Raw genomic sequence first — 27,957 nt, forward strand, 5'->3', positions numbered from 1 at the left:
AGTCGATGTGTTTCCTCCAACTGCGCCTTGGTCTGCCCCGGGGTCTCCTCCCAGTGGGACGTGCCTCGAGGACCTCCCTAGGGAGACGCCCGAGAGGCATCCTAACCAGATGCCCAAACCACCTAAGCTGGCTCCTGCAGGAGCAGCGGTTCTACTCCGAGTCTCTCTCGTGTGACTGGACTCTACCCCATCTCCAAGGGAGATGCCAGCCACCCGTCGAAGAAAACTCATTTCGGCGGCTTGTATTTGCGACCTTATTCTTTCAGTCATGACCCACACTTCATGAACATAGGTGAGAGTAGGAACGAATATTGCTCGGTAGACAGTATTATTTATTTTAGTAGTATTTTCAAAAGAGCTTTTGTAAACTTTGTAAACGAGTACTTTTTGTACCCCACATTGAAGTATTGTAAGTAAAACATTTGAGTACCTTTTCCATCACTGTAGATGACACAGGTTTTCATCAGGACTGACCTAGCTTCTTATCAGCCATGACATGCTCTCTAGAAGATGTTTATTCTTCGGTTCGTGGCACTGGTGTGCAACCAAGCGTAATGGGACTTTAAAGACACACACCGGGCCGCGTCCTTCACAAAACATATCTTCCCGTGTGTGTGTGTGTGTGTGTGTGTGTGCAGGCGTGCGTGCACAGTGCACACACACGCCTGCAGCAAGACAAGTGTCTTGCTGCTCACTCACTCGGATCGTGCACACCTTCCATCCGTCGGCTCCATTGGTGTATAGTGACATGCTTCACATCTCTCGAATCTTGATGTTTTGCTTCCAATTTGTATACAACAGTATTGTAGTTTGCTTGCTCACATGCTTGCCTGCCAGACAGTGCACCTGCCTGCCTGCCATTCACCATCATCGCCGTTCAATTCCCAGCCATTTTAAACATTGTTAAACCTCACCTTATCTTACCGCGTGTCTGTGTTCTGCGTTTGGTTTTCGTTCTGAACTTCATATAACAGCGTCAATAACGCAGGGATTTCTGAGGGGGGATTTCACTGGGCTCAGACTTGTGAGCGCGCTGATCCCTGATGCCAAGGTGTCTTATCTGACGTGTGTGTGTGTGTGTGTGTGTGTGTGTGCGCGTGTGCGTGTGCACAGTGTTTGTGTTGGTATGCGTACTACTTGATAGTGTATAGATTGTTTGATGCTGTTATGTGCACAGTGTTTGTGTTGGTATGCGTACTACTTGATATTGTATAGATTGTTTGAGGCCGTTATGTGCACAGTGTTTGTGTTGGTATGCGTACTACTTGATATTGTATAGATTGTTTGAGGCCGTTATGTGCACAGTGTTTGTGTTGGTATGCGTACTACTTGATAGTGTATAGATTGTTTGATGCTGTGATGTGTTCAGTGTTCGTCAACGTTACATAACGCCATTGTCGGTATATAAAACTAACGTGTTTTCCAAAGGACCTAATGTAGTCACACTCAGCTCTTGTTAATACGTTTCCTTGGTTTGTTTTATTTATGTAACCTTTATTTAACCAGTAAAAGCCACATTGAGACTAAAGTCTCTTTTACAAGTGTGAACTGGCCAAGAGAAGAGGCAAATGATATGTTACACAGCTCTACCAGTAACAACAAATACGCGACGATAACGGGGATGGAATCGGTTCGAATCCCCGCTCCTCCTGTCAAGACACTGTTTGTTTCCCCTGTTTGTAGTTAATAGTTATATATATAAGAAATCTCAAAGTCTGCTTGACGTCAAAAGGATAGGCACAATAGGCCATTGGCTTCAGCCTAAACCTTTTTGGTCTATACAATGTTTTTATTATTTTTTAATATAATGAATACATGTAATGTTCATTCTATGACCAAAATGAAACTAAACTGAAAAACTGAGACACAAGGTGTCCTCACTTCAGGAAACAGGAAAGTCTAATAACGTGACCAATAAAGGCCAATATAAAAACTAAGCAACGTAATTTGGTTAAATAAAGCCCACAGACATTATACTTAATCACTTTTATTTAATAATAAATGCAATAATATGAAGAAAATGCTATATCTACAGTATACAAGGTCACAACACATTTACACAAGTGTTGTGAGCGTGTAGATCTGTATAATCCTTTGCTACTTTCGTGTGGCACTGCATAGTACGATGATGAAGTGGGACATTAATAATTTATGAAACGACTTGAAATATGGAGCTGCAAGGTTTCACACGGTGTGCGTGATGGGATTCTTTTTCCAGCATCAGTTGTGTATTTGTGTTTGTTTATACTTGCATGCGTGCTTGAGTCCCTGTGGTCCCGCAGTGGATCACTAGACAACGAGGTAGTTAACCCCAACAAAAAATGCACACACACACACACACACACACACACACACACACACACACACCCCCTCGATCCTCCCCTTCTCTTTCCTTCATGCTCATCCCTCATCCATGGCGTCTGCCCAGACTGTAGCAGAGATTATGTCTGCCTGTCAGCCTCTGCTCTGACAGGTTGGTGCACATTGATTTATTTACCCTCCATCTCCTTCTCCCTGCACTCGTGGAAAAATATAGCGTGATTGGCACATATCCCCGGCTCTGATTGTTGGTGCTGCACGGGGGTTTTACTACTCATGGTTTTGATACACAGGCACAAAAAGCCCTGCTGACAACCAGTTCTGGTTGTCAGGGGGGCTGCGTGCTGGTGCTTGTAGGTGTGGCGAGCAGTCAGCTCGCCTCTTTATCGGCAAACGCAGACGTTCTCTCTTGTCTCCCAAAATGTCTCCCTTGGGAAGATGGCATGAATCGCCGAGTCATATTAGCAGAGTGGGGCGGCGGGCGGGGTGGCGGTTAGACCCGTTTCTCTATCGTAAAACTCTAAGGAATTCTCACAGGCGCGCCAGGAATGTAAAACATCGTCGTCCTCGTGTGTCTTCTTGAGATTTGTATGTTAATTTGTTTGCATGAATGGAGGAGGGATCCCTTAAAGAGAGACTGGTGAGGTTTGGATGAAGAACAATCTTTTAATTGCTGTTGTGCTTGCTTAGAGCTATGAAATTGTGTTTTTTCCCAGTACGCAACTAAACCGTGTACTGCAGGTGCCAAAGCGAAGACATTTTCTTCCAGTGATTCTCAACCCGTGAGACGACGGGGCCCACTGGTGTATTGGTAGTGGGCCCCCCAAATAATTGACAAAACATTACCATTTTGATGATGGTATAAAAAATATCTTTTAAAAACATTTGTGGATTTTATTCTTTTTAAGGGGCGGCAGTGGCTCAGGGGTAGAGTGTCCTTCATGTCCTTCATAACCTTCGTGTTATGTGAAATGTTACACGATCCTTTTGACTCTCTCTTCCTCTATTCTTCCTGTAACTGCAATGTCGAGAGCTTGCACACAAATATTTCCACACACTCTTTTACACAATGTGTTGTGAGAGAAACAAAGACTGCCGAAGCAGACAACCTGCAACATTCTTGTTGGTTCAAGGCTCAAAGATACTCAATTGAAAAAAAGGAATGCCAGCACTCAATGAATGTTCAAACATGTACATAGGCTACTAAAGATAGACCTTTAAGAGCCTGGAAAGTTAGTTAACCTAACAGACATTAATTAGCTACCAATAATGAACACTACATATTTGCAAAAACACTCAAAAAACATTAAATATTAAATATGGAAAGGAGACCATTCGTAACACTCCAGAAAGGTTGTCCGTCTAACAGGACGTGTCTGTTGATTCATACATAACTTGAATAAACAATAGAAACACATTAAAAAAACACAAATACATTGCATGGATGCACCTAGGACGTATCCTCAGTGATGTATCCCAAGGTCATCAAGGATTTGAGTCTCCCAACATCATACTCAGGTGACCCAGCAGGGGTGATCAAGTGTGGCTGATTAAGACACAACACTTAAAGAAAGCAGCTCAATAAAAGCTCCTCATTAAGACCTTTTGGAGACTCTGTCTGGAGTGTATGAATCCAACGCGCCTACCTCGGGAGTAACATTTTGTCCCTATCACCCCCTCTTTTTAAGGGATTGACGACCTCTATCCCCTGAAACATCTTGACAGGTGCTGGCGGGATGACCCACAGCATTGAAATGCCTCGCTATACAGATGATTCCTCATCATTGTTCCGGATGCAAACTCTTATGTTCTGAAAACCTGGTTTTGATTTCCCTGATAAGTTTCCCCCGCGTAACATAGGCCGCAAGGGCATTTCAAAAGATATACCACATATTTTGTTTTACATGAAATCCTGCCTTTAACTGCATATTTATTACCAGAGTGTGAATGTAGAAATGACTCACTCTTGGCTATTAGCGGAGATATGGGATGGATGCCCGTAAATATCAGACACAAAGGTATGGTGAGACTTTGGAATAGACTTGTTAATATGTCCGATGACGGACTAACCAAAAAGATCTTTAACTGGGACATTTCTAACGGTTACCCCTTGGCCAATGAAGTAAAGTCTTTATTTTGTATGAATAATTCATTATTTATTTATTTAAATAGACTATGCTGTAATATTCATGAAATACAGAACTATATGTTCCTTGGGTATAAGGAGAGTTGGGCTGTTGATTTATGGTACAAACCAAAACTAAGAACATATCGTTCTTAGTTTCATCATAATTATGGCCCTGAACCTTATGTTACACAACATATATCCAAAAGTCAGATATTTTTGTGCACACCTGCATTCTGGGACCTTACCATTAGCTCATTGGTACTCCTGAGGAGGACAGAGTGTGTGACAGGGATAATTACCAGAGGGAAGAGTAGACAGGACGTGCTTAGGAGGACTATATAAGTCTGCTCTGACAAGTGTGTCCCTGCAAGTACCAACTGTCATTAAGACATGTGAATCCCTTGACTCCTTCTCAAAGGGCACCTACGGACGGCTGCAATTCGAAACTGGGCCCCGTAAAAATCTGAAGCCCCACCCACCCCCTTTTCCCCTCACTGTATATGTTTATCCCCCCCTTTTTACCTCCTTTATGATGATTTCCTGTTTTTGGCTATATAGACAGGGCTGCACACAACTTTTTTTGGTCTAGTACTCAGAGGAGCACCTGGAGGAGTTACTTGGTGCTCCTAAAATGCGGCGACCCGTCTCGCCGGATGGATAAAAGAGGGATGCATGAATAACTTTTTATTGGATAAGTGGGGAGTCAATGGAGGGTATTGCAACTCTAGATTCATCCCATTATACAAAAAAATCTAGAGTTGCAAATTGCAGCTATAGGTCCATGTGTATTCCAGCCCTATATGCATATTCTAATACAAACTTCTTAATACTTCCTAAGGATAATATGAGCATCAAAGCAATATTTAGATACTTTTTTAAATTTAAATAGCCGATCTACTAGCTCACAACGTGTTGCGGAGGCGACACGTAAGCTTGCAGATCAGCTATTGCCTATGTACGGCGAAGCATACGTCAGGCTTCCCTCTTGTTTTTAGCCGAGGCGATGTACACACAGTCAACACAGAGTCAAGACAGTCGGACACACATGGCTCCTCGGTGCAAAATAAACAGTGTACACTACCCGACTTTACGATAATAAGGGACAGTATGTCGGGACACGCTGTTGTCATGTTGATAAGCTTCATAATGTGCAGCAGGGCCAGTCCGTGAGAGACGGCATCGCACACGAGCAAGTTGCATCGCACACGAGCAACTTGCTCCAGCACCCGGAAAACCAGCAGTGAGCAGCATGGAATCCTCCCCTCGTTTGACTAAGGACGTGCTGTGATTAGCCACAATGGCCAGTGCACTTGTGCAAGACGTGCTGTGATTGGCCAGTAGTAGCTACTTTGAGTGGCAGTCAGTGGGAAATGCTCTCGCCACAGAATTTACTAGTATTCTGGCCATGATAATCATTCTGTGAGGCCCCAGCTGTTGGTACGCAGAAGCGCTTCCCGGCGCTTGATTGACAGCGCATTATGAATTTTGACGGTGCATGCGCACTGGCGCACCACTTATGTGCAGCCTATAGAAGTGTATATTTGTACATCTCTAAATGTTATGATGAATTGAAAAACGGTGGACCCTCTAAACAAGTGTAATGCTTTATGGTGTCGTCCACTCACACAGTTAACAGTTTTTGCTTGAAATGTACTGTAATTCTGCAAACTGTAAATAAATACTTCAATCAATCAATCAATCAAAAGTTCTTGGCCCTCTTGTGGGCAAACATAGGTTTGTCTCTAAAAACATGACCAATGCTTCGATCACTGGACAAGATGTGACAATGTTTCTCTATATGCTCTGTCTAATCTCTCTACAGAGAGGTGACAAAGTGGTTGCACATTCAATCCTATCGGATACTTTGAATACCGGCGGTTTAGGGGTTTTAACAACTCTTTTCTGTCCAACTGTCTGGCTCTCCGTAAAGGCTCATTTAAAATGCATGCACTGTAACCTTTAGAAGCAAACCCGGAGCACAGCTCAGCTGCCTGTTCTGCAACAGCACTATTAGAATGAACTGCATATTCTTTCGATTCTCACTAATGACTGTATGGTGGCCTGAGCCCTTTGTGAGGCCTGGCGGGTGATAACTGGAAAAGTCCAGAAAACTGTTGCGATCTGTTTATTTCCTGTAAACTCTAGTCTCAGCTAAAGCAGCTAAAGATTTCTTGGTTGGGCACATTAGTGTATATTAACTCAACTTTATTTATATATCACATTTATCATGACCAGGTCAACCAAAGTGCTGTACAGGTTAAAAGAAAACAAAAGAGCAAACAATGCAATATAAACAAACATCAAAACATTCAAACTTAAGCAGGCATTTGAAGTAAGAAACATAATCAATACAATGTAGACAGATTTTTAGCAGGCAATCCAAAACAGCACAAACAAAGCAGACATTTGCGCAAATGAAGGGAGCAGGGCTACCTCAAGTGACACTAAAGGCTAAAGGGAATAGACGCCTTAACAGACATTTGCGCAAATGAAGGGAGCAGGGCTACCTTAAAGGCTAAGGAGAATAGACACCTTAACAGACATTTGCGCAAATGAAGGGAGCAGTGCTACCTTAAGTGACACTAAAGGCTAAGGAGAATAGACGCCTTAAAGGAGAATTCCATGCTAGAATGCTTTCTTATCTTTCTTACCTTTCTTTGTAGTTGTTACGTCCCCACCAAAGAGGTCCAGGTGTTTTTTTGTGCAAAAACTCCTTATTGGCTATTTTCCCTACCATAAGCCCTCAATGAATTGCATTGAATGGGAATTGAATGGGGCTATGGGGTGTCGAAATAAGTAGTAAAGTGTGCCTCTTGGGATATTATTTACATTATGAAGAGAGGATATATACAAATAAATTATAATTTGAGCGATGGAAATAAGCGAATTAGCACAACACCCCATAGCCCCATTCAATTCAATGCAATTCATTTAGGGCTTATGGTAGGGAAATAGCCAATAAGGAGCTTTTGCACAAAATAACACCTGGACCTTTTTGGTGGGGACGTAACAACTACAAAGAAAGGTAAGAAAGCCTTTTAGTATGGAATTCTCCTTTAACAGACTACGTCACACTCATAAGCACCAGCATGCGCGTGCATACCGGCAGCACAAGAACCCTTCCTCTCATAAGATGCAATGGAAAAGTTCTAACTGCATGCGCGTGTACAAAATGCCCCATCAAACTTTCAGATGGTGTTTTTTCTCCCAGTGTGGAGGAAGAATGATTAGGATTTTTATTGTGATCTCTCGCCCTTGAAATATATAATCCTTGGTTTAGCAATTCAAAGCAGTTGTCCTCAAAACACACCTCTAGTCGCTGTCATAAGAACGGGAGGTGCGCTCATGATCACGGCAGCAGAGCCCGTTTGTCCATGGCTGCACACGCACCTGCAGCCCATCAAGTATAATTTATGCTTCGTCCTGCGATGGTCGCTCATCTGCGTTTCGATGTGAGCTTGTATATCAGCTGTTCTCTGTGCGCAATACTGTTGGGCTTTGAAGTATAAATGTCTCCTAGGGTGCATCTCACTAGCCAACACACAAGAGGAGGTTGAATGGACTGAAACCAGCGCTCCCCAAAACAACAGGTTTGGAGATCTGTTGGGAATTGATTACATGAAACAGTCACCCGTGCGCCCAGTCCCAATGTTTGTAAACAAATAATTGGTCTATAGATACGTTTTAAGCAGATATTTAAAGGTAATTATGGACTGGGCAGCTCTGATGTGAAAAAAGTGATGTCTAAACTGCAAAGGTCAGTAGGCGCTAGCCCCTCCTATGTCCAGCTTTGAGGGTTTGTGTAAACACAAACATTAAATGCCATTGATAATGAATGGCAAGCTTTGAGTGTTTGTCCAAACGCAAACATTAAATGCACTATGCCCACTTCAATGCACTTCTATTAGCGTACACAGGTGGAACAAATGAATTAACGAGTGACGGCTAACGAGCAAGCTACACTGCTCGTTGTAGCCTGCCGGCAAGCTCACGGAGACATTGGGGAGCATTTTTGGTCATACGACAAAAAATAAGGACAGTCGCACATGTGCTAACAAATACCATGTTTTGTTTTGGGACCTGTTTTGAGCATTTTGCAACCTGGTGATGAGCTATTTTCACTGAGCGCACGTCGCAGCCACTTGACACTGTCAGTGTGTGTGTGTGTGTGTGTGTGTGTGTGTGTGTGGTGGGAGATTGATAAAGAGAGAAAAAAAAATACTCCGGCCGAATTGAGTCCCTTTTTGCCAGCTCCAGTCACAGTAGATTTGAAGGATGGGAGTGTGTCGAGTACATTTCCACACACACTGGCTCTGTCTGGGTGCATGGCTCATTAGCTGTTTCAGTTCCATAGAGTACCTCTGTCTGAACAACATCTTTGAGCCAGATTTAACGAGGCCTCACTATATCATTATATCATTAATACTACGTATCTAGACAGGGGTGTCTCTCTCCACTTTGCCTGCAGCACACCACCGGCGCACCCAGTCAGTCACTGGGGACTTTCTGGGATCATCTTTGTGAGTGCTTTGCTTTGACTCGTATGGCTTTTCTGAGGTGTCACAAATTCACACCGTTAATCTTAATTGAGGGACTATGAAAGGCCCTCGATGTGCATACGGGGAAGTGCAGAGGGATCTTTTCATGAATGCAGCAGGACGCTTTAAGTTGTATCATTATATACAAGGAAACTGTATTTATCCTCTCATCATATATTGATAAATGTCTCGTTTACCTTTCCACACACTTTAATCAAAACCAGCTAGTGATCAGAAGATTGTCAGATATCTAAATGCACAAGTAAAATCTCAAAGCTGGAATCTAGTGAAATACACAAATAGAAGAACTAGAGCACGACCTCTGCTATTATGGACAATTGTGTCACTGTTTGGGGGTAGCTACCAACACCCTGACTGGCCTCTGGAGGTTGACTGTTTGGGGGTAGCTCCAGTGGCCTCTGGAGGCTGACTGTTTGGGGGTAGCTCCAGTGGCCTCTGGAGGCTGACTGTTTGGGGGTAGCTCCAGTGGCCTCTGGAGGTTGACAGGGAAACAATGTGACCAGTTAATCATTTCTTCCTCGGTCCATGCTATGATGAACCCTTTTTTCACAGTAATGGGGTTTTATATCACAGGCAGGCACTATAGCTGCCATCATACACCCCTTTTGGCCACTTGGCGTAAAAGGTTAACGTTGCCGCATACTATAAAGTATAAATGATGCCTAACCTTTTTCGGCTTGGGCAGGACTTCTCGAAGCGAACATCGTTCTGTGAGAACAAGACCATTTTATACTCGACCCACCCACTGTGCACAGCTAGAACAAGGATTTTAACACAGATCTTCACTGTTTGTTTACATAAACCTCACATTTTTTTCCCCACAGATTCTGGTGACAGAGTGTATAATGTGCTATCTTTCTTCATTACATAATTAACAACTGGTTGTGTTTGTTTTGCAAAACGCGGGCTGCTCATTAGCCTGACATCCAAATGTTAGGTTAGTCACAGTGTGAGGTTAGGGTTAAGCTTAGTTATCTGAAATACCATTGGTCCGATGGCACGCATTATAACTTATAATGCGTGCCAACGGACCAATGGTATTTCAGAACAATGGGTCGGTCTGACCAATGACATGACAACCTCCTCATCCGACCTTTCTTCAAAGTAGTCTATAGAAAACACGTATAAGTCACATACAATGTTCTGTTTGTGGAGGTGTTCGGCTATAGTTAGAAAATCTTGAACTGCCAAGGCGAATATCGGTCCTGCGGAAGTTCTTTGCTCCACAATGATGTTTTGTTTTTAATTCGGTTCTTCCTTGGCTCAGGACAAACCTTTCCACCATGTTTTATGCAAACATGGTGACAAGCAGACAAACAGATGGCGGTGAAAACTTTCATTTTCACCTTTTTATTCTTAGTATTAAGATTGTGTTTATGAAAGTATAGCTGAAAGCACCATACTGTAGCACAGGATTCATGAAATTGTAATTCTTTTTAGCTATATTTGTTAGTCCATTTATTCTAAGATAAATGACTAATGAGGCAGTTCCAGGTCTAGTTTCATACATTTTTTTTCTCTTTTTAGACTTGAATTCCCACTAGTCCAAAAGAAAATCACCATCATAATATGCCCCATTAGTCCAAAAGCACTTATGATGTTTTTAGTTATTTCCTGACTGTCAGACATACCAGCAGCTCAGCATGGGTCCATGACTCACTGCCATCTGGATATCAGGAACAATAAATATCTAGGCGCAATTATTTTTAAGCACTCTACTTTTGGGAGAATTTCAAACCACACAAACTAACTGGGCACAGCTTAAATCACTCTGAATCCTGTCAAACAGACAACAGAGAATGAATGCATAATATTAACCCATTTAGACCGCGTCTGTGTAACCATTATTTTCAACTTTAGCTGTTGAAATATAGCAGATCTACACGATCTACATCTAACGCCACGCTACGAGCTTGTAGATCTGCTATTTTTGAAAAATCGTGAAAATGTGTGCAAACTATTGAATATATATTATTTCGCAGCAAGCGTTTTTAGCTCAAATATATTTTCAGATGGGGGTCGGCGGCCAAATACAGATAATTCTGGGGGTGCTTGACATGAAATAGTTTAAACACCAATGACATACAAACATTAGGTTTTTCAGAAGGACTTAGAGGACATTTTGTAGAATCTGTTCTCGGGTCTCAATCGGTTAACAGTGATCTGAGACCGCCGCCGTGCATCTATATACTCGGTGTGAGCCCGTGTTCTGGGTCCACAGTTTACACGATGCTGTCTCAGTGTGAGGCGGCGAATGAAGGTGATCCTCTGTAAAAGAAAAGTGCATCGCATTAGGCTGACAGACGAGGGACTTGGGGAGAAGCGGCGCTGCAAGCTACACTGGCAGTGACGGCGGTGCCAGATGGGAGAGGGAAGCTCTGCAACATGAGAGCCGCCAGTAAGCAGAGACGAGCGTGGTGCCAGCCCAACTGTGTCTAACAGGAGGACCGGGTATTTAATCAAACCCAACACTGATACCGCTCCGGTGCCAGATGCAATTCAAATCCCCCATACATAACCCAAATGCCAATTCGCTTTGTATAGATCCCCACCGCACCCCCAGCTAGAGCTCTTAAAGTTAGCTGTTTAAAGGAGCATTCAGTGACTTGGGTGATTTGGGAAAACTCCGGTAACGAGATGTGCACATGCACACACACTCTACAGTGGCGGGACGTGCAACAGGCCAACAGCACGCGCACCAAGGCACTCGATCATGATTGGAGGAAGGCCCCTCTCATCCTGTTCCATATATATACCAGACAGTGGTCCTGTCCTGAAGCTGGGAGTCGGGCGTTCGATCCCCGGCCGGGTCATACCAAAGACTGTAAAATGGGAACCAATGCCTCCCTGCTTGACACTCGGCATCAATGGGTTGGATTGGGGGGTCAAATCAACGAATGATTCCAGAGCGTGGCGCACGCTGCGGCTCACCGCTCCAAGAGATGGTCAAATGCGGAGAACAAATTTCACTGCGGTAACGTGTGTGACTAATCGTACGACTTTGACTTTGACTTTGATTGATTGAAGGCTGGTCCATCTAGCCAAAAACAAAACCTAAGGTTTTTTGACCCCATGTATATGGTCAGCACACTTATATAGTATAAAATTATAGTATAAAAGTGATATTTGAATTAAGTGAAATCATTGAATATACGTTTAATGTCTTTGGTGGGACTGCGATTCGGAGGTGGCTGCCATTCAGAACTGTCCCCAGTAGAAAGTCAACTGCCCCTCCCCCAAAAGCCATCATCACTTTGATATGGCTTCGCGGGTGCGCCGAGGGCAGAGCCGTCAAGGGGCCTGGGAGTCTCTTCTGTTGATAGAAAGGACACAGTCCTTGTCAGCAAAGTCATCTTTTTCAGCGTGCAACATCTGTGCTCATTCTGTGCCGTTGCTGTAAGCAAGCCATTAATCTAAACCAGCGCCGCTCCTTATCGCACGCGAGACGACAGACACGCTCACCCGATGTATAGACAGTGAAAAATAGATATCAGATTTTTTTCTCTCCCCCTCCACTACGTCTGTGTCTCTCTTTATGTGGCTGCACTGTGCTGTTATCAACCATCAACACGCCCCTCTCTCTCTCTCTCTCTCTCTCTCTCTCTCTCTCTGCCTAGAGAGGTCATTTGAATTTGACACGGAGGTGTATTATCCACTTCTCTGAACAATGCGACAGACAATCAACAAAAGGTGAAAGAAATACAGAAAGAAAAGAAGCAACTCCTCCACAAATAGCACGGTGCCTTTTGACCTCTTGTTTCAGGACAGTGCAGCCACTGCTCGAGCACCTGGATCAATGCACAGTGGTGGTGATGACTCAGTGGCATTTCCATGAGGAGATGGATGGATGCTGTGGAGACCACAAGGCAACGTAGTGGCATTTACATAGGGATGTTGTTGGCGGAGCAGGGAGAAACGAGGGAGGGGGGGAGGGAGGGACGTGTAAGGCCTGCATGGCTGCACTGCAGTTATCACCATCGTCCCTCACTGATGGTGTTTCGTCTGTTCGACAGTCGTTTTGTCCCACCTGTGGCGGTGTGCCGATGGGACGTGAAATATTCTATTTTCTTTTACACCATCTGCAATTGCAATAGCGACCCCGGTAATGGCATGTGCCTGCGCCGGTCCCAGCCCCCGCATCGGTGGGTGGCAAATGAATAGATTTAAATAAAGATTTGAATCCCTGTCTGTAGAGCGGAGATGCAGATCATTTAGACCTGCTGTAACTCTCCGCACCCTTTCTGAGCACAGCGGGTCTTTCATATGCGAGGACAAGATGTGCAGCAAAGGCGTTCTGAATGGAGCGGGGCTCAGGGCTATAACCAATCGTGAAAGTTATTCATACGTCTGAAAAAAAACGAATACATTTATTATTATTAAGAGCCATGTTGAGGCTGCGCAAAGGGGGTCATCTACAGAATATAGTTTATATTATGCTCTGGAAGTTATTACCAATATGTACTATTATTATGTGTCAGAGTGTCCTCGTATGAATCAGTCTAAGTTGCTAAATTGCATAATTTCTCCAAACAACTGAGTTAGCACTTTTTCGGAAATTAGTCCATTAGTCCGCATTCAGTGATTATCATTTCTAAATGGAATTTAAATTGCACGGTCCGATTTTGACTGCTGTAAGTTAAATTGTTATGGTCATAGGTCATAAAGTTCACAGATATGATAATATAATAATAGCCCATTAGAATATCAAAATGTGTCTCTCAAAGTCTGGAGTTCTAATTATACTGACTTTATTGGATTAAAACGGATTTGGTGCATTATACGCATTAAAGGACTTAACCCATTCTGACCGGGCACCCATTTTGGTGTTGGCATCATGTTATGCTTTAGCTATTGAAAAATAGCAGATCTACAAGCTCATATCGCGCCACCGAGTGGCGCGATACGAGCTTGTAGGTCTGCTATTTTTGAAAAATTCGAAGAACGACTGACATTTTTAGAATCTGATCTCAGGTCAGAATGGGTTAATCAGACCAGTGTGTGTCCCGTGGAAACCTTGTATGAATCTGATCTCAGGTCAGAATGGGTTAAAGGCAATTGAAAAATTGGCCTGATATATTGAGGTACAGTACCAAGCTTATTTACTGTTATCAGACATCATATTCTGTTATGTAGGAGTCTATTGCAAGAGACGTACACCTACAGTAGCATGCAATCGTTATATTGGTTTTCATCAAAAGATAGCATTGGCTGATACACGCACCTAAATGAAGCTTCACGTTATCAAACGTCAGTGTCATGGTCATTTGTGTTGTGAAGTCAATAGTACAAGCAACGTGACCTTTTAGGTTTCAGCTTTCAGACCACTGTGTTATGACTTGAGTGTGTGTGTGTGTGTGTGTGTGTGTGTGTGTGTGTGTGTGTGTGTGTGTGTGTGTGTGTGTGTGTGAGACGTAACACACTGCAGTTCAAGACACTTCTATTTCATGCTCGCTTATCCGTACTATTCCGTAGTCGGGTCGCAGGGGCAACAGCTCCACCAGAGAGCTCCAGACTTATCTCTCCAGAGCAACATTAGCAACTTTCACTTTGTTTCCCTTTGATCACCTCTGTGTAACAGTTTCCATGTATTGTTGTATAATTTGTACTTGACACTGAAGATGATCAATACACTAAAAAAAAGCACCAACAATGCTTGTAGGGATAAATAATCTTCATCTGAGAAATAGCTAAAATGATTGGGGGAACATTTTTCCATATTTTCTATATTGTTGTCTCAGAAACCTTTTCTCTAAACTGACCACCGAGCACAGGACTGTGACAGAGTGCTTCTGTTATCCAGTGGTGGAAAGTAACTACTGTAAGTACTTTTACTTAAGTACTGTACTTTTTTGGTATTTGTACTTTACTTGAGTATTTCCAATTTTCAATACTTTTACTTCTACTCCACTACATCTCAGAGCCAATTTTTTGAATTTTACTCCACTACAATTATTTGATTTGATTATTTGATTAGAAAACATACATTAACCACTTCAACCCTATACATTTCGTCCATTTTTAAATCTACAAGCTCACAATAGATCGGCTATTTTCAATAGATTTTCTACACATTCTGCAATACGAGTACTTTTACATGCCAGAATTGTACCTCTCAGTCCCGGAGTGGATCCAAGGGATTGTGTGGCCCTGGTCTTTCCCTAGTGGGTCTGATCGAGGGTAGCCAATGGGAACATGAGTCGGGACTTGATCACCCCAGCTGGGTCACCCGAGTGAGGGGTATGTTGTTCGCGAGACCCGGAACCCCGATGACCATGTACCACGTTTTTATGCCGATACTTTTGTACTTTTTACTCAAGTACATTTTTCAATTCCGTACTTTTACTTGTATTGAAGTACTTCTAAATTGCAAATTGCAGTATTGGTGCTTTTACTGAAGTAAAACAAAGTCTGAGCCAGTGGGTATTTAATTCCCATCGGCAGTGAATGGATGATGTACGATGATAAGAGCGCCCCTCACACGGCAGTGATTTTTCTCCATCTCACACATCTCTGTGACAAGGCATCAGCTCTATAATTGATTTTCACTGGCGACAAAACAGAATGTGGTCCTATTGCCCTCTATGATTGAATAGCATGTGTCCTCACATTGGAAGTAGCTGTGGGGGGAATACATGTGAGAGGTGCAGTATCTTATTGCTGTATACCTTTTATGCATGATAAGTCAGTGGGCCTGCTTGTGTTCTGCGACATCTATGAACAAATCACTCCCGTCTTTCCACACGTGTGTGTTCGAGACTAGAGCCCTCTCCCCTGTGCGGCTCATAGAAAAATCATTTTACACCCTTTGCTGAGAAGGCAAGGCTGCATGGGTCTATTGAAAAGCTGTTTCTTTTGTGACACGTCGGCGACGCATACAGTATAGCATCTGCAAGTCATCCGGCACATTGCAGAATGATATCTCTTCCCCTCTCCAGAGATGAGTTGTGCCCAGAAGACAAACTGCCGTTATGAATCTCCATAATCGTCCCTCCTCCTTCACAGTCACAGTCACTCTGAATGTGCAGTGACACTTGCTCTTGAGACAAGTGAAACCTTGACGTGTCTATGTGGATATTCGAACTCTGGGGACAAAAGGAGGAGGACAGTATAGCGTACATCTTTTTTTCTTCTACAAATTGTAATAAATGTTGCCACATTTGGAAAATTTGACCAAATAGAGACCAGGGTCGGCTTTATCGAGCAAACACATTTGGCTCTTGTTCGGGGGAGGGCAGCTATAGGCTACGTCCTCCCGGGGGGGCTACTCACTATGGCCGGTGAGTCAATGGGATACAGTACGTCCTCCCGGTGGGAGCTCCTCACTGGCCGGTGAGTCAATGGGATACGACAGTACGTCCTCCCGGTGGGGGCTCCTCACTGGCCGGTGAGTCAGTGGGATACGACAGTACGTCCTCCCGGTGGGGGCTCCTCACTGGCCGGTGAGTCAGTGGGATACGACAGTACGTCCTCCCGGTGGGGGCTCCTCACTGGCCGGTGAGTCAGTGGGATAGGAGGTGATCCACCTGAACTGAAGCCGCACCCACAGCTGTAGTTGTATGATAAAGGGGGAGGGGCTGATAATGTGATACTGTTTATTTCATTGGCCCGTTTGACTGTCAAGGGTTCAGCCTCCAGGAAGAAACCCTAAATACAAAGTTAATATCAATCATTGCACATAAAAATGACTCCAGGGTGTCTAATGAAGTACTGTCACCTCATAGACACATGACAAACTACAAAAAAAACTAAACATCTTTAAAGCAAGCATACATTTTCAATGTATAATGGCAGTCTCTGTACTGTATATTCATATATACCAAGAATATAGCCTGATCACAGCAACTATTGTTTTTCTCTCTTACGGTTTCACCATTTTAAACCCAAATGTCTGACAAACAACTAATTAACTCAACTACAGTAGCACTTTCCCTTGCAATGTCTGCTGGACGAAAAATAGAAGCCAAGTATTTTTTCCGTTTGCATGATTTCTCGTCTTGGGTAAGAAGTTCCAAATGTGTCACAATTGCTAAGCAACCTTGAGTAGAGAGACTACTAGAGAGCAACGCTTTTATGTAAGCCTCTGTAATAATCGGTAAGACAAGCTTTTGTCTTGTCGGAAATTCGTTTTTGTGCCTGTGTGTGTCTGACAACACTGAGAGGCACCGCCAAAGAGTACAGCGTGCAAGAGAGAAGAGGTTGAAGTTCCTCTCTGCTCCCGAGTGTGAGCTTGTCGGCAGCAATCATATATTTGTGATGAACTCCTGATCAGAGGCTAATGCTTTCTGCAGCATCATTCATTGTCCTCGCCCGTCCTCATCTCCCACTGCAGCTATATCTCCATGTGATGTGCTTTGGATTTCATTGCTCCCGTCGCACCTCTTTTCCTATACTCATCACCAAATCCAATTTATAGATGAGGCCGCATGACTCGGGGAAGAATACAGAATGTTCCGCTTCATTTACGACATGAGACCACATTCTACTAAATCCTGAAATGTTTCTCTGTCGGTGGTTTTCAAACTATTTCACGTCAAGGACCCCCAGAAATATATGTAATTGGCCGCTGACCCCCATCTCAAAATATGTTGTTCCTGGGACCCCCCAGAAGCAAATATTTGCTGTGAAAGGTATATATTCAAAGATTTGCAACCTTTTTCGCTCATTTCCATTTATGGACCCCAGACAGTAGGATCTTGAAACGTGGTTGTTGGCTTTGCACAGTCCCCAAGGGAGTACAGCACAGAGCGGGAAGCCGATGAGCATGTTTTCCGGAACCGGCATGAGGCACAATATACACGCAAACTCACAAAACACTGCCTGCTCCATTCCGTTCTAGCTGTTTTGTTATTTGCACACGTTGTCAGCCGGAACCTGTCCCATCGCGTCCGGGCTGAAATTGAGAACTCTAATCCATTTGTTTGATATAGATGCAATCATGCAATCGAGTTTACTAGGGAGATGTTGATCAATTGTTCTTATGTTTTACTTGAATTTTGTTTGTTTGGAATTAAGAATGTGATTTAGATGATTACATGTGGTTTGGACAGATCATATAGGTTTACCCCTTATGCTTGTTTTTTGAGGCACTACATTGTTCTCTCTGCACTCTACTTGTGTGACTATTTACCTAATTGCTTGACTAGAATTCATGCTTATTCTGATCTCATGCTTTTAAGTCACTCTGGATAAGAGTGCCTGCTAAATGCCTGAATTTTAAATTGGAACACATGCACAACACCAACACAACTGTAGGGCGTAGAAGTCGTTTTTGTGGTTCCACTGATCCAAAGCCCATTACTTTTTTCCCATAAAGATTTAGAACAATATTTATATCAATTATTTTAAGCCATCCAGCCACACGCACGTGAATGAGCACACACACGCGAATGAGCACACGCACGCGCACACAGACACACACATGCACACGCACGCACGCACACTCAAAGAAACCGCTACAGGCTCTAGTTTCAGAGTAAAATATGTGCTCTACCAAAAGGTTCCGGTCAGGTCACAGTTAACTATCTGCCCACTAGGTGGTAGCATAAGAGCACAGCTAACCTGTGCCAGGCATTGACTCGCATTCTAACGAGCCTCCGTTTCATTTCCGGGTTATCGGAGAGGTGGGGGCTGTTGTTGTGAGCAGTGATTGTTAGCATTACCCCTTACCTGTCGTCTGAAACGGTTACATGTCCGGAGCGATGCGAGACAAAGTCACGAATTAAATCGGATGCGCGACGGCTCACCATGGACAGTGCCACCGGCGTAGGGTCCATTGGGCCACACGGGCCGTGGCCCAGTCAGTTTAAAGTTTGCCCAGTCTAACTTCGAAGAGAGGGGGCGAAAAAACAAGAAAAACAAAAGATAGCCTTCTTTGGCAGCCCTTGTGCATGCAAATTTCAGTTGTTAGCAAACCACAGCATGCATTAAATCGACCATTAAATTAAATTAAATTAAATTAAATTAATTAAATTAAATTAAATTATCGACCATTAAATGGTCGAATATATTCGTAGATGGCAGAAAAACAAGAGATTACATCGTACTTTAACGTACTCTGAATATTATCTTCACAATGATATACTTTGAATAAAAAATAAATGTAATGTGTATTTGCAGGCTAGCAGTGGTTCTCAAACTGTGCTGTCACACAATGGCAGTGTGTCTTGGCTTGAGGGCTGGACAGGTGTGCCTGCACTGCCTGGGCAAGTAATGCTGCATAGTGAATTAGCTAAGGCTAGTTGAGGCCGGCTGCCAACCATGACAAGCTGTCTGTCTGTCTGTCTGTCTGTCTGTCCTTCCCTCCCAAGTAGTGTTTTCTAGATGCTGCTTTAATGACACACAGAGGACCCAAAACATACATCATTTCACGATTGAAATGTGCCACTGATTGGTACAACGATTTTGCAATTATCCTTCAGGAAAACAAATACATGGAGCGCAGTGCAACGAGTGCATGTCTAGTTTTATGCTGCTGGTGCACATCATTATTTTTTATGCACATACATGTACTGTAAACGTATATTATTTAGAGAGAACACATCACATTAATAATATCTTTCACTGTTCTTGCATTCAACCAGGAATGTGTGGGTACAGTAGCTGCATTATTCTTGGACATGTCTTTTTGATGTACTGTCTCTTTACAAGAGCCCTGTGGTTAGAGTTGCATCCTGTGTGGATCGAGGGATGATCTTGCTTTAGACTTCTCTACTCAGCAGCCGTCTCTGTAATCTACCCAGGGCTCACACGCACGCACGGCTGCACGCACCCACAAACGACAATGTACACACTTCACATATATACAGCTTCACACAATTCCAGTCTATTTTGTGATCTTAAAACTACCTTCTGTTATATTGAGTATTCTTCAACATTTAACCTTGTGTAATATGAAGAATACAAATAAAAAAAAACACATTCTATCAGACCCTACCACAAATGGATAAATTAACACTATCAGGATTTTACTGTGTAGTATGTGTACCCTGTGTGAATGAATGGATGAATGAGTGAATCTTTATTTCCGTGTCTTGTCGTTAACACCCATCCCTTATGCTATGGGACTATAAGACACAAATCATATACAAACAATATCACGTTCACTTCCCACACAGAAGCTACACAAAGTATTTGATGAAGACAAAAACAGAATAGAAAAATACATCACATATAAGATTTATTTGTCCCAAGCTTTCTAATGCTAATGCAATATATCTTATGTTCGAAAATCCATCTGTTGCTCTGCACCATTTAACCACATCAGATCTGTTAAATAGCTTTTGACGTAACTCATGATACAACGGCCAATAGAAAAGAAAATGGAACTCATTCTCAATATAATTTTACAATTTTATAATCGCAATTGGTGCAAATACGATCTTCTTCTGTAACTCCTCTATACCTCCCAGTCTCAAGGTGCAAGGGCAAGATCCCAGAATGAAGTTGGGCACATAGAGTCTTTTGGATAATGGGGCACAAACGTACTTTTCACAGCTTGTTATAGTAACACATGTTCTCCGCTTTGGTTTGTACATTATGTCCTGTGACCATTTGTTCTGATATAAACTATAAAGTGTGTCTTTAACCGTGGAGATGTTTACAATACTGTTATTTAGAAAACTGTCATGTAACCCAGTTCTTACGGGAACTACCCATAGATCCGAAGTCCCGTTAGTCCGAACATGCACTGCTCCCGTGCTTGTGGTTAGGTTTAGGTTTGCTCCCGTGCTTGCGGTTATGTTTAGGTTAGGGTTAGAGATAGGGATAGTAATTTCGGAACAATGAACCTTCTGACTAATGACACGGCACCGTTCTTACAAGAGTGTCCTCTATTGCATTCGCCCATTCTGTTCTCTGGCATTCTGATTAGTCGATTCCATAAAGCCACCATGCTGCCTCTCCACCTTATCTCACACGGATCCCATCCCACGTCTCCTGTTATTGCCAATAGAGCGTCGCAGTCCCGCCCCCTTTCTTGATGACGCCAGGCCCAGGAAATGATTCCCAATGCATTTTTCCCATAGACATTTCAAAAAGTATTTATTTAAAATCAACAAAAAAAGTGTTGTTCTTCTTTGTAATTATTTGTTTGGTCCAAAATATTGTGTTTGTTGTCATGAGTTGTCACGACTCCAGTTGGCTTTGTCCGCGACGTAAACGTCTTTAAATAAATACTTTTTGAAATGTCTATGAGGAAAATGAACTGAGAATCATTTCCTGGGCCCTGGTAGGGACTGCAATGCTCTACAGTATACAGGCACACATTTATGCACCCCCAGAAAATACTGTGCGGCTCTATATTCTGAACCATTTGTCACTTATTATTTACCTTTGAGCCCCATATTTCCGCCATATAGTCCATGACAGGGCAGACAGTACACACGTGTGAAACATTTTGAAGTAGGCAGCATATCCCAAATCACCCAGCTGTTTAGTTTTGGCTATTATACCACCTAGGGCCCTACCTGCAGATCCTGCCAATAATGATGTACTGTACCATATTCATAAAGTAAATGTTCATCCAAGTTAAGACCCGAATATTTGTAATTTTCAACATACTGTAATTTTTGTTCTCCTAGCTGGAACTGAAAATCACTCCTCTTTGTTCTGACTTAAAATGTAAGATCTGGGCTCAGACTTGTGAGCGTGCTGATCCCTGATGCCAAGGTGTTTTATCTGACGTGTGTGTGTGTGTGTGTGTGTGTGTGTGTGTGTGTGTGTGTGTGTGTGTGTGTGTGTGTGTGTGTGTGTGTGTGTGTGTGTGTGTGTGTGTGTGTGTGTGTGTGTGTGTGTGTGTGTGTGTGTGTGTGTGTGTGCGTGCATTTGCATGCTGATGTTTGTAGTTGTATTTATTGCCAACAGTTTACTATATTGCCCTTATTTGGACTGTTTGATGCCAGCCACAGATGCCATCATCAGTCTAGTGTCCAAATAATTACAGGCCTTGGCACAGCCCCTCAACAGGCAACACTCATGGCACTGTGTAAAAGGTGAATGAATTAAATATCCCTGGCAGCCAAACCAGCGATACACAGCTGGCTGTTTCTTGTCTCAGGGAGTTTAATTATCAGTTTCACAACCTCCTTCCTCAGAATATTATGTTGCACTAAAAAGGACATTGAGAACTATGTTATAATGTAGAAAAACAAACTGCATTTTCAGGATATTGGAAACAAGCGACATCTAGTCTGAACCGAATCTGGTCTTTCATTATTTAATAATAGTAATAATAATAATAATACTTGTTTTACTTGGTTCTTAGTCCTTTGCTCAATGCATATTGTCTTTTAAGAACATTTGCGTGAAAGTCAGTGGTGGCATGGGTTAGTAGTAGGCCTATACCTTTTGTGAACTGTCCATACACCCAGAGGCACAAGTGTAATCTTAAACATTCCGTAATATGGATAGTAATCTTTCACTGTCTGTTTCCTTAACCCACTGCTCCTTGAGGGAATGATATCGATCTGGTTGTTCAGTTATGAAATAAACTTGAGTCACGTACCGTAGATGGCTGGTGGAATTAACAGAGGCTACAGTATGTTTGCGTCGGACTGGAAGAATCAATATTATGAGATATTAGAAATGGCACAGGAAATAAAGGCCTAACCCCCCCCCCCCCCAACCCACCCTCATTATACCCACCCCTCGCACTGCTGAAATGGGGGGGGGAAATAAAGTTGATATTAAAAGTTACCTATCGATGTTTTGTGATTACATTCCTTGGCTTGGCTCCTTCATTAAAATCTATAAAACTTAGCGTTGCATCGGTCTTACTCTTGTCAAGCCGGGCTGATCTCTGTGGAGTGGTGATCTGGCAGTGGGCTCTCCAATATGGAGTGATGAGTGATGTGTCATGTGTAAATTGTTCCACATCGGATCATTCATTATTGATTCCTGTCTGTTAGCGCTGGGATCTTCCTGAGCCCTGAGCTTCCAACGGGAAAAGTGATTACTTTTTCATCATCCAATGGATATCTCATCATTAGCTCCTCTTCCTTCTACCCAAATATTGCCAGCTGCCCTCATGGCAAAGCAATTATTCCGCAGACATGTCAATCATTTTCCTCTGTCTGCATTGTCTTTCGGACGTGGTTCCGATCACGCTTTTTTGCAGTGGTGGAAAGTGACTAAGTACTTTTACTTAAGTACTGTACTTAAGTACAATTTTGAGGTATTTGTACTTTACTTGAGTATTTCCAATTTACAGTACGTTTACTTCTACTCCACTACATCTCGGAGCCAAAAATTGTACTTTTACTCGATACTTTTGTACTTTTACTCGATACATTTTCAATTCCGTACTTTTACTGCAATTTAAGTAGTTCTAAATTGCAGTATTGATACTTTTACTTAAGGATAGAGAGAGAGAGGGGAGAGAGAGTACTGTATACTTGGTGCTGCAGCATGATGTGTTTTGAGCTTGCCAGATCAGCTATTTATCTCAAATCCATTTGGTTACATTCGTACACGTTCAGAGATAAATGAACTCTCAGGATGGTACACTGTATTGTATACCCTGGATGCACTGAACGTGACACAGGCCTGTCCACTGTTTCAGTTTGCACTTTCCGTGGGCCGCTGATCTGTGCACTGCCGTTGCGATAAGATCCCACTGATGTGCAATAATAATGATAATACTCATTATTCTCCCCGCATACTGAGGTAAATATAAAGGCACATTGGAGTTGGCGTGTAAATGCTGGTTCAAATTGAAGACATTATCATTCCAAAATACTCCCCACTGGCAGTGGAAATGTCATGCACATATCCCTGCTATACTTTATGCACGGCTATAACAGCAGAGAGGGATGGTGATGATGGTGATTACAGAAATATCACTGTCATTTTGCAAGGAGGATTGGAATGCGACGGGGGGGCAAAAAATAAAAGTGAGAGAGCTGGGAGGGTAGTACAGTAGTGTGTGTGTGTGTGTATACATGAACAGCTCTTGTTCTGTGTTCAGAGTGAAACTGCAAGTATATTGTCCCATCTGGAGGCATGGCGGGAGGTATGGCTGACTTGACAGGAGAGTATCTGATGTGCTGGCGGGAGGAAGGGTTCCTGCTGAACGGCACTACACCGCACAGCACAGCACATATACACACCACACCGCATCACACCACACACCACACCGCATCACGTCACATCACATCACATCAAATCATAGCACATCACAGGCAGATACAGTAGACAGAACAAGAGCCAATTGAAACCCTCGTGCTTATCAACATGGGTTTACAAACTCACACGCAGGTTTAAGCCTGAAGCAAACGTACTGTACTCCCAACAAAGTTTAACGTTTTCCAGCTTTCGTCAGGTTCAACAGAGATGGAATGACGTTGCATTGCGGCACAAACTAACAAGCACGTTGACTTGCAGCCGACATTAGTTTTCTGTAGAACATTCACCACAGAGAGAAATGTGAACGTGGTGAATGTGAATGTGTGCCTGGTTCAGAAACTCAATGCGCTCGTGTTTTATGTCTGTTTTATTTACACAGTCTGCTGCCAACCCAACATACATGTGGACAGTTTAGAAGAAAGGAGGAGGTTAGGTGGTACAAACCTTTATCATCTCTTATCTGAGGGACTACGGATAACAATTCACCCTTTTTCAGCCTTCTGATTGGTCCCTGACTGACTAACCAGCAGGCTCTTTCTGCCTTGTTCCGCCCTAAAAACAAACATGATATGCCCAGTCACCATGCTGCACCTGTGATGTTCCTTTTTACTGAAACCAAGTTTAAAATAACTATTGAGTGCGCAGAATATCAATATGAAGCAACTGAAAAACGCGTTATTTCAATGGTAGTGGATGGAGAGAGAGGATTTTTGTCCAATGCACGAAACGGCAACAAATGGGTGCGAAGAGGGGCACAGCCACGGGCGGGACTTGACAGAGGGTGAATTAATGTAAGGAGAGAAAGAGATAGCACAGAGTGTGTGTCACCATGCAGAAATTGATAAATCTCCTTATGGCGGAGCGTTACGTCGCAAGCAGTAAGTCTGTTAACATTGAGTGACTGCAGTTTCTTCCAGTGGTGAAATGTCCCTTTAATGTTCAGAATTCAGAGCGGAGCTATGTTCTAGAATTGCAGTATATGACATGCATATACACATCATTCTGAGCACGAGCATGCATACAATGTACGCATGCACACAGACACACACACACACACACACACACACACACACACACACACACACACACACACACACACACACACACATTCACCCTTCATATTTTTGCCATAGTCGGAGGAAAGTAGTCATCAAATTATAGCCATCCCATGCTGCTTACCATGAGGACCCCTGGTGTAAGATTTTGGTGTAACGATGTATCTCTTTTTCACTCTCCTTTCTTTCTGAATCAGCACGTGGCTGATGGTGTTGTTAGACCGGTTATAATAATATCCGGTCTAACAACACCATGTCAAATTCATACACATCAATGGACTGAAAATGGAGCATAAATCTGCCAGCTCAATCCTGCCCGCCAAAGCTGGTGAGACCAGGCCAAAGGCAATACGATGAAAAGATGCTCTGGGTGAGGGCTTTGTCGGTGGTTACTGATTATAAATACACTAAGTCCCAGTAAACATCACACATACATACATACATGGTACACAGGAGGGAATAAATGTAATTATGTATTCATTTCAGGCAAAATGTACATGTTCTGTTATGAAAAGAAAGTTCCAGGGGGAAAAAAAAGAAGAATATTGTGGAAAAGTTTATTTCTTTCCATAATATAATTCAAAAAGTGTAACTTTAATACAGTCATTTCTAGATTCATTGCACACGAAGTGAAATTTCTCAAATGTTTGATGATTATGATGATGATGAGTACGAGTAAGACGCGCGAACGCGGGAAGCGAACGCAGATCGTAAATTGCAATAACAATTAGAATAAATTACGAATTAGTGAGAACTGTGTAGTACTGTGAAATTAGTGAAAACAGTCAGCTCCTGACAGGCCTGGACTACAGTATATGCGGATATCAGCCTGCTCTCTGACCACATGGAAAAGATCAGGAGCTCCTGACCAGAGTTGAGGCAGAGTGTGCCAAGGTTGGCCTTCAGCTCCAATGCCAAGAAAACTGAAGTTATCACCTATAACGACCCTTCGGAAACATCCACCTCTGACAGCAACAGAAGGCACTGCTCTGAAAGAAGTCATGGACTTCAACTACCCGGGCTCATGGGTCAACTCAACGGAGCAAGTCTCTAGATGGGTGCTACGCCAGAATGCTGCGTGCAGTACTTAACATCAGCAAGAGTGCACGTTACCAACAAGAATCTGTATGGCATGCCAAGGGTGAGCCAGAAAATAGCAGCCAGGAGAATGAGACTAGCAGTACACTGCCAAAGACACCAAGAGCTGCCAGCCAGCAAGTTAGTGCTGTGGGAACCAACACACATAACGTGGATGTATACATGAAAGACGCAGGAGTGCAAAGCACCAACAAGCTGGCCAAATGCATGTTGAGAACCCGGATGACTGGAAGCCATGATGGAGGCTCGTCTGAGGACGACCTTGAGAAGAGATTATACATACCGATTAAAAAAATCACAGCCGTGTGAAGTGAGGGCCGCTAATATATTAAAGTCTAACTCATGTTGACTAGGTGATGTAATGGTGATGTAAAACAAACATTAAACGCCATTAACAATAAAGAGACAATATGACGTAAACGACACATTATGATGAATTTTCCTTTCATTGTCAATGCGATCAATTACTTTACATTAAACCTGTGTATACAGGAATATCAACCATCTGAAAAGTAGGTTCAATATGCACTTATTAGATCTGGTCTACTTATTAACAAATGGCTCCTTCAATGTGACGTGCATGGCACTGTTGAGTTGTTGCTATGGAAGCCAAGTTTCCTTTGATAGTGCCCTTCAGTCTTGTCTGCGCTGTTGGGTCTGGTGTCTCTCATCTTCCTCTCAACAGTACCCCTTAGATTATTTACGGGGTTCAGGTCAGGAGAGTTGGCTGGTCGATCAAGCACAGTAATACCATGGTCAGCAAACCACATATTAGTAGTTTTAGCACCGTGGAGACTGAGGTCCTGGTGAATGGCTGCAAATGAAAAGCCATATACATTATACATTTGAGAACGAGAGACAAATTAGCAGGTCTTTGCTTCCTCAGGCACTGACGAGTTTTTATTCAGTGCACTCACTACTTCACTGCGAGTTCTACCCTCACAAATGATGCAGAAAATTACCTCATTCACTGTAAAGACTTCTTTTGCTGACAATTGCTGTTGCTGGTAGAAAGATTGGCGCGCTAATTACTTAGAAATGACTGTATAGCAAAGTTTGAATGGCAATTCCACGTCATTATACTCATGCTTGAATGAGTTGTTTGCCAACAAGCTGTCTATAATAGTTGACAAATAACATTTCACAATGTCTAATATTTGTCTCTCCACATCAGTTATCCTGTGGTAATTGTGGTACCTCACATTTGGCATGAAACAGGGTGATTAACCCATTTTTGGCGGGAACCCCTTTTTTGTAAGCATTATGTTTTACTTTAGATATTTTCGAAAAATCGTGAAAATGTGGCGCAAATCTTTGAATATATATTCTTTCAGAGAGAATGTTTTTAACTCAAATCTTTGCTTCTGGGGGGAGGTCCCTGGAACATATTTGGGTGTCGGCGGCCAATTACAGTACATATAATCTTGGGGGTCCTTGACATGAAAATGTTTGAGAAAACATAGGGTTTTTCAGAAAACTGTCAGGATTTAGAAGACATTTGTAGAACCTTTCCTAGGTCTAAATGGGTTAATATATAAACAATTACCACTCAGCCATACATTATCCCGCTTACATGGCTACTTAATACATAAATAAATAAATTGACTCAACAAAACGAGGTATTTCCCTGCTTCCAGTAATGAAAGTATTCCATAAGTGATGCGCTGGCCAGCGTCTG

Source organism: Protomyctophum bolini (genome assembly GCF_963924005.1).
Source record: "Protomyctophum bolini genome assembly, chromosome: 8".
Classification (NCBI taxonomy): domain Eukaryota; kingdom Metazoa; phylum Chordata; class Actinopteri; order Myctophiformes; family Myctophidae; genus Protomyctophum; species Protomyctophum bolini.